This window comes from Octopus bimaculoides, chromosome 4 (assembly GCF_001194135.2).
Source record: "Octopus bimaculoides isolate UCB-OBI-ISO-001 chromosome 4, ASM119413v2, whole genome shotgun sequence".
NCBI lineage: Eukaryota > Metazoa > Mollusca > Cephalopoda > Octopoda > Octopodidae > Octopus > Octopus bimaculoides.
In genome coordinates this window covers 59,341,094-59,349,246 of record NC_068984.1, presented here as the reverse complement: position 1 = coordinate 59,349,246, position 8,153 = coordinate 59,341,094, and the positions used below count along the sequence as shown (strand labels likewise).

General features: G+C 37.3%; 1 protein-coding gene across 3 annotated transcripts in view; it reads right to left on the bottom strand.

Annotated features, from left to right (window-relative positions):
* Positions 1–8,153, bottom strand: part of LOC106881798 (regulator of MON1-CCZ1 complex) — a 96,720-nt gene that overhangs the window by 18,822 nt on the left and 69,745 nt on the right. The window lies entirely within an intron of this gene.

Genomic DNA, 8,153 nt, shown 5'->3' with positions numbered 1-8,153 from the left:
TTTATTAAGCAATCTATCGTAGTGGCATCTCCAGACCTCTTTCTTTGCATCCTCATTTAATGCAAGCGTACCATCATCCATGCGAACACATTTCTCTCCTACAACATCACTATTCTCTCTCCTACACTGTCTTGCAACACGAAATATCTCGAGTCTTTGATATATATATATATATATCATCATCATCATCATCGTCGTTTAACATCCGCTTTCCATGCTGGCATGGGTTGGGCGATTTGACTGAGGACTGGCGAACCAGATGGCTACACCAGGCTCCAATCTGATTTGGCAGAGTTTCTACAGCTGGATGCCCTTCCTAACGCCATATAAGGATAAGCATATTAAAAGGGGTCCATGCATATTAAAAGGGTTGGGAACCACTGTACTATACATATAATTTAGCATCTGTTTTCCATGCTGGCAAGGGTTGGATATATATATATATATATATAGAGAGAGAGAGAGAGGCATGGTTTTGTGGTTAAGAAGTCCATTTTGAAAAAAACATGGCTTCAGGTTTGGTCACACTGTGGGGCATTGAGGATGAGTGTTGTCTGTTATAGGCTTCAGTCAACCAACACTTTATGAATGAAATTTGGTAGGTAGAAACTGCATGGAAGTCTATCATACACACACACACACACACGTATCTGTGTCTAAATTTACATCTTGTAAGTTAGCAGTTTGACTGATAAGGATTGTTAAAATAAATATCAGACTTAAAAAAAAAAAAAGCCTGGGCTTGATATCATTTACTAAAACACTAAAAGGCAGTAACACAACATGGCCACAATCCAATGACAGAAACCCATAAAAGAATGAATGAATACATCATCATCATCATCATCATCATTGTTTAACGTCCGCTTTCCATGCTAACATGGGTTGGACGATTTGACTGAGGACTAGTGAAACCAGATGGCTACACCAGGCTCCAATCTGATTTGGCAGAGTTTCTACAGCTGGATGCCCTTCCTAATGCCAACCACTCAGAGAGTGTAGTGGGTGCTTTTACGTGTCACCTGCATGAAGGCCAGTCAGGCGGTACTGGCAACGGCCATGCTCAAAATGGTGTATTTTATGTGCCACCCACACAAGAGCTAGTCCAGGGGCACTGGCAACGATCTTGCTCGAAAATCCTTACACATGTCATGGGCACAAGTGCCAGAAGGGCGATGCTGGGCACATGTGCCATCACAATTTCGCTTTCGCTTGCCTCAATAAGTCTTCGCAATGAGGGAGACGACGTTGGCATGGGTGCCAGTTGTAGAATTTAGTTCGATTTCGATTTCACTTGCTTCAAAAAGTCTTCGCAAGCGGAGTTTAGTGTCCAATGAAGGAAAGGTACGCATAAGTGGGCTGGCTACACCCCTTGGATTTAGGTCTCACTTGGCTTGCCAGGTCTTCTCACGCACAGCATATTTCCAAAAGATAGATAGTAGGAATGGATGCACTTGTGATCACGAGGTCCTGTGCAGTTCAAAAAGGTTTATACCATAATATAAAGAGTACATCAATAATGAGAGAAAGTAACTTGGTATTTCTTGTTACATGTTTCCGTATTAGGTATCACATGATGTCATACTATACATGCGATCTTTAGGTGTACCTATTTCATAAGCGCAGCATGCATAATCAATCTGAATGCACCTGACAGATGGGATATACAAGTTGATTGTGTTTGACAATAACACCTTCAAACTTGTCTGTATTATGTTGATAGATAAACAACATGTCCAAGAAAAAGCTCTTGTCAACATACAATTTTTGGTTACTGGTTGAGTAATTTTCTCTTCCTTTTCTAATTTTTAATTATAGCCAATAACAAAACTGTAGATGGGTGCCATAATGCTGATTTACTTCTAATACACTACAGTAAGATAAGGCTTTTGACAGTGACCAAAAAACTCATTAAGATAAATACTCACCATCCAGTTTATGTAATGATATAAATATTTGTAGCTATTTGGTCCCAGCAATGGCCAACTGTCTTTTTTGCAGTTAGTGTTCCTAGGACTACATTATCTGACATGTTCTTTGTTTTTTAATAGGGGTTTGAGGGGAAACTGGGCTGCTATTTCTAGCATAGTGGCATCCTTGTTTTGTTTAGTCTTTATGTTGTTGTTTTGATAGTTGTTGAATAGCCCTGTTCAGTTTGGAACAAATTGGAGACTTATGACATAAAGAGATCTTAATGAAAACCATCTACCCTTTTCTGCAGTCAGGTCTCAGAAATATCTCCAGAAAAAAGGAAAAAGAAGTTCTGTTAATTTGCTTGCACATTCTTGTGAATACTGTTATCATAGTATTCAGTGATACAAAAATTCCATGTAGCTGCACTATCAATTTCAGGTAGAAGACACTGAACTATCAAACATCAAGTTATTTTTATGCATGTCGTCATGATGATGATGATGATGATGATGATGATGATGATGATAATAATAGAGCTAGAGCTCTATTATCACTATTATTGTTATTATCCTGACATGCATAAAAATAACTATTATAAAGAAGATTCAATTTCAGGTCTGCCTATTAAGCATGTTAACTATTTTGAGGTTTTCAATGTTTATGATGAACATTTGGTTACATAAGCAATATGACTACCAATTAGCCAAACAAAGTGGTAAGTGCTGATGAACATGATGTAGTGAGACAGATAAAGTGGAAGAACATTATAAAAATTTCTTGCTAGTAATAAATGCTGAGTGTAATATTGCAGGTGTAAGATATGGTATGGTGATTTTACGTATGTTTCTCAGAGGAAGGTAGCTATCTAGATATCATCATTATTTTGTCTATTTTTGTATGCTTGCATGGGTTGGACAGAGTTTACTGAGGTAGATTTTATATGGCTGGATACTCTTCCTGTTACCAACCCTAACTTGTTTACAAGTAAGGTAATATTTTCCCATGGCCAAACGTTTTTGCAGATTACTGGAAATGGATGACAATGACACTCATTTAGAACTATCACACAATATCAAGACAAAGTGATACAAACATACAAAGATTCACAAACATACACATACTCTATATATGATGAGCTTCTTTCAGTTCCTGTCTACCAAATCCACTGACAAGGCTTTGGTCAGCTTTGAGCTATAGTTGAAGACACTTGCCCAAGATTCCACACAGAAGGATTGAACCCAAAATCATGTGGTTACAAACAAACTTCTTAACCACACAGCCACACCTGCACCTATAGCCATACCTATAATGATAATAATGGATTAAATTAGTGTGTTTTTCTGAAGACTTGGCATTTCAATGTGATTAAGCAACTGTCTACATAGCAATTACCACACAACATATCAGTATTTCTTAGTGAAACACATTTAAAGATTATGTAATTTATGATGTTATAATAAAAAGATAAACCAATACTCTTGTTTTATTCTGCTCTTAGATATACACTCTGTTAATAATTCAAATGTATATAATACCAAAAGGAAATAGGAGAGCAAATTATGTTTAATACTTGATTGGAATTTGGATATATATGATGTACTAAACATTGGTTAACTGTTATGCTGCCTCATTCAAAATAGCAATTCTTCTATGTACATACGTATGTATGTACACACACATATAAACCTGAAGAATTTGGTTTGTTATACAAGCCCATGAACCTTCTCGCATGGAGCTGAATCAAACCATTATTAAATAGTATATGTAACTTCTAATAAATGTGTTGAGTCCCACTTTCCTTCATTGGTCCACTCACTCATATATATATCATTTCCTTCCTCTACTGAATGTCAGTATCCATCAACTCTTCTACAAAATCCTACTCTGCTACCCCACTTCTTGCATACTTTACCCCTTCATCCATCACCTTCCTCTGGGTTCATAATCTTGCAAGCTGCATGGCAATCTCAAAAGTTCTGATGGCATGAGAAAAAAAGAAAGAAAGTAAAAAAAACCCAGTACATGTTGTAAAGTGGTTGCTGTAAGGAAGGACATTCACCTGTAGAAACCACACTAAAGCAGACAGTAGATCATGATGCAGTCCTTCGACCAATTAGATCCTGTCAAACTGTGCAATGGAACGTGGATGTTAAATGATGATAATGATGATGATGACATACATTCTTGCTTGGATAGCAACTGAAACTATTTTCATGTTATATATTAATAACTATCATAAATTGAGAGCAAATAATATTTTGCAAGTGGCACAAGGCTATAATTTTTGTTTTTGGTGTGTTGAGTGGACAGTTAATTACATTTGCTTCTACCCCAGGGCCAATGAATTAAAGTGGACTAAGGATTTGACAATTAGAGATGGCTTTTTGGACATTGATAATTTGGTACATCTGACTGGACAGTCAACCTGTTTTGGCAGTGGAGGTAATCAAACATACACACACATGAGCAAATGGAGAAATATATATATCATCATCATCATCATCATTTAACGTCTATTTTCCATACTGGCATGGGCTGGACGGTTTGACTGGGGCCTAGCAAGACAGGAAGCTGCACCTGCTCCAATCTGATCTGGCAACATTTCTGCAGCTGGATGCCCTTCCTAGCGTCAACCACTCAGAGAGTGTAGTGGGTGCTTTTTACGTGCCACCAGCATGGGAGCCAGTCAGGCGGCACTGGCATCGGCCACGTTCAGGTGGTGCTTTTTATATGCTACCTGTACGGGTAGGGGGGGGGACTGGCATCAAGCATGTTCAGATGGTGCTTTTTACATTCCACCGACACGGGGAGCCATTCAGGCGGCACTGGCAACGACCCACACATGAATGGTGCTTATTGTGTGCCACCCGAACAGGAGCCAGTCAGGTGGCACTGGCATTGGCCACTACAATTTCTATTTGATTTGATTTTGATCTTGATTTCATTTTACTTGAGAAAAATACTCCGATAGAAGAAGTACTAGGCTTTCAAAGAATAAATCCTGAGGTCGATTTCTTCGACTAAAGGCATGTCTGCAATCACATGACCGAAACAAAACAATAAAAAGCCATGCTATTGTAATCCCAAGCAATGGCGAGTATCTCTGCTAGTATATATATAAATAGAAAGATAGAGAGAGTGAGAGAGAGAGAGAGAGAGAGAGAATGAGAAAAACATTAATGCATCTGGTGTTAAATAAGTCAGCATTGAATCAATGACATCAGAAAGTCAGTGCTAAAACAGTTGTGTCAAAACGTCTCATACACCTTCATTGATGTTACCAAAGGAAAAGTCTGTTGATGTGCTGATACAGCCTGGCAACCAGTATTGTCACAAGTGTTGTTGTCAGACTACAAAGAGCCTGAACAAATATCACAAGACATCTTGCTAGACCCTCTAACAGTTCTGACAATCTACTGCCTTGAACTGGTACTTTTTTGTATCAACCCAAAAGGATGAAAGGCAAAACTGATTTCAGTTGGATCTGAACTCAGAACACAGAGTCAGAATAAATATCATGAGATATGGGATATTCTATCCATTACTTTAAACAACTGCCAACCTGCCATCTTTGGGTGTCTTAACCTTTTAGCATTAAAATTACTCAGTCAAATGTAATGCTTATTTATTCACATTGTTTTCAATTAATTATGTAGCTTCAAGACCTCAATGATGTGATTGTTTATTTACTTTTTAAAATGACATTGTACAGTAGATATGAGAAGCTGGAACTGACTAGTTTGAACATAAATCAGGTGGAATATTTGGGCAAGATGTGTCTGGTTTAAATGCGAAAGGGTTAGGAGAGTGCTTTCTGCTGTGAGCATTCTGATCACATTTCCAGCCTTATTATGATAACCCTAACCCTAACTCTAACCCATCAATGGTTTCTTCTACTCATCTACACCCTTCTAGTTTCAAAAACTTTGCAAAAATGAATATGGGTGCTACTGTTTAACCCCTTTGATTAAACCTGTACCCCGCAAAAGAAAAATAAACAATAACAATAAACCACAATCACACGAGTCTTAGCAATAAAACAAGATAATATATATTCATCCTAGAACATGTAGCTTGGTTATTTTGGTATCAAAATTAGATGTTCCTCACCAACGTTATCAAAACTGCCACTTCTCTCTCTCTCTATATATATTGTATATCTCCATCATTATTCATTGTAATCTTAGCATAGTCATTTATACTATAGCATGATATTCGACTTTACCTAATATAGTCTTGCTCTACAGGGTAGAAACATCTAAGGTGCACCTCTGTATATTAATGTAAAGAGAACAACAGAATTCGAATTACATTTTGTCGTTTGACCTCAAATCAGCCCTGATCGAGATCTATAATCAAAGGCATTTCAATTCGACTATCTTTAGATGTACAGCATTAATACATAACCTATTCCATCTTTTTTTAAAACTACAGTTGGGTGTATAGTAATCACTCGCCATAACGCGGTTCACCTATCGCGCCCTCAGTACATCGCGGGTTTCTTCGGCTAATAGGTATTTATATTTTTTTAGATTTTAATTATTTGTGGCAAAATAAGCATTTTCACGCCTTAAAATTAATAAAATTAAAATACAGTACTGCAATGTATAATACAGTAATTAAAATATATTAAAGAAAAATACGTTGTGTTACAGTAGATGAGTAAACAAAGAATCGCACATACTGTATGGAAAACAAAACTCGGGAGGCGAGTGTGTGGTGTTGTTTTGCACTGATAATAAAATAAATACAAATTATAAAAATGATAAAAAAAACGCACAGTACAGTACTGTTTCTACTTCGCGGATTTTCACCTATCGTTTTCGAACGTAACACCCGCGATAGTCGAGGGATTACTGTATTTTAAAGATTTGGCTGATATTTCTAGCAGGTCGAGCGACCATATAAGTATATTTACACACACACAGAACACTTACCAAGTGTGTGTGTTTGTGTGTGTGAGTGCGCGTGTGTGTGCGTGCGCGCGCTAGCGCCCGCGTGTCTAAACAAAACATGACAGGTTTTGCATTAAAAAGAAATCGAAGAAACTAAGTGACGTGGATCGTAAGAAAACGTTCCTTTTCCAGTACGTTTACTTATTTCCCTCCTACGTTTCTCTTTCAAACACGCGCACGCGACTATAAAATAAATGTAACACGATACAATGAAAACAAATTGAAAGCTTATGGTTTTTTTTTGTTTATTGTTTTTCAAGAGGTCGACTACTTTCTCTCCGTAAACAGATGGTTATTACCATAGCAAAGTCATCCAATATATATATTATATATAATATGCGTGCTACTACCATCACTGAATGGTCAACAAGTACAAAACGGCAATCTTACGAAACACACAGAAAAAGTTAAAAACGAAATTACGCAAAAACACACTGAGGAAATGTGCGATGGTTCGATTTACAGCGAAGCGCATTTATCTTTTTATTTTTTAAATATTTTTTCCTCGCTCGTGTTAGAAGGTGTGTTTACACTGATATTAGTCCCGTCTGTGGGTACAGGCAGGAAAAAGTGTCGCAATGAAGGAAATTGAAATGAGTTAGAGAGAGAGAATCCTTTCTTAATTTTTGATTCTATTTCTTTCCTACAAAACTGTAGTTATGTATTATGTACTTTTACTTGAGTTCATGATCTTAAGTTCGACGTTGCATTCTTACATTCTTTCATCGCCGATAAAGTAAGGTGATGCTAATCCCTAAATTTGTGGCCTTGTGGCTATGATAGAAATGATTCTTCAAATGAATAGATAGCAGAATTGGTAGAATGTAACCCCCCCCCCTGCCACCATCTTAGTTGATTTCACAAACATCCCGCCGGAACTGAATCTGCCGGGTCGGTAAAATAAAAAGGTGGGATGGATTTGAATTGATTGTTTCTGGCCTTGAGAAATCCCAAGGCAAACAAAATATCTAACCCAACAAACAGTGACGAGAATCAATAATAATAATAATAATAATAATAATAAAGAAATAGACAGAAAAATCCCAGGGGCTAAACTAAATGCAAAAGAAATAGGCAGAGAAAAATCCCAGCAATGGTTGAGAAGCTCAGGACTCAAAGCAGAGACTGAAGGATTTTTAATTGCTGCACAAGACCAAAGCCTCCCCACCAGAAATTACCAAAAACACATAATGAAAAGAAACATAAGTAACTGTAGAATATGTGGAGATGGACAAGAAACAATAAATCATATTATCTCTGGCTGCCCAGTCCTGGCTAAGAAGG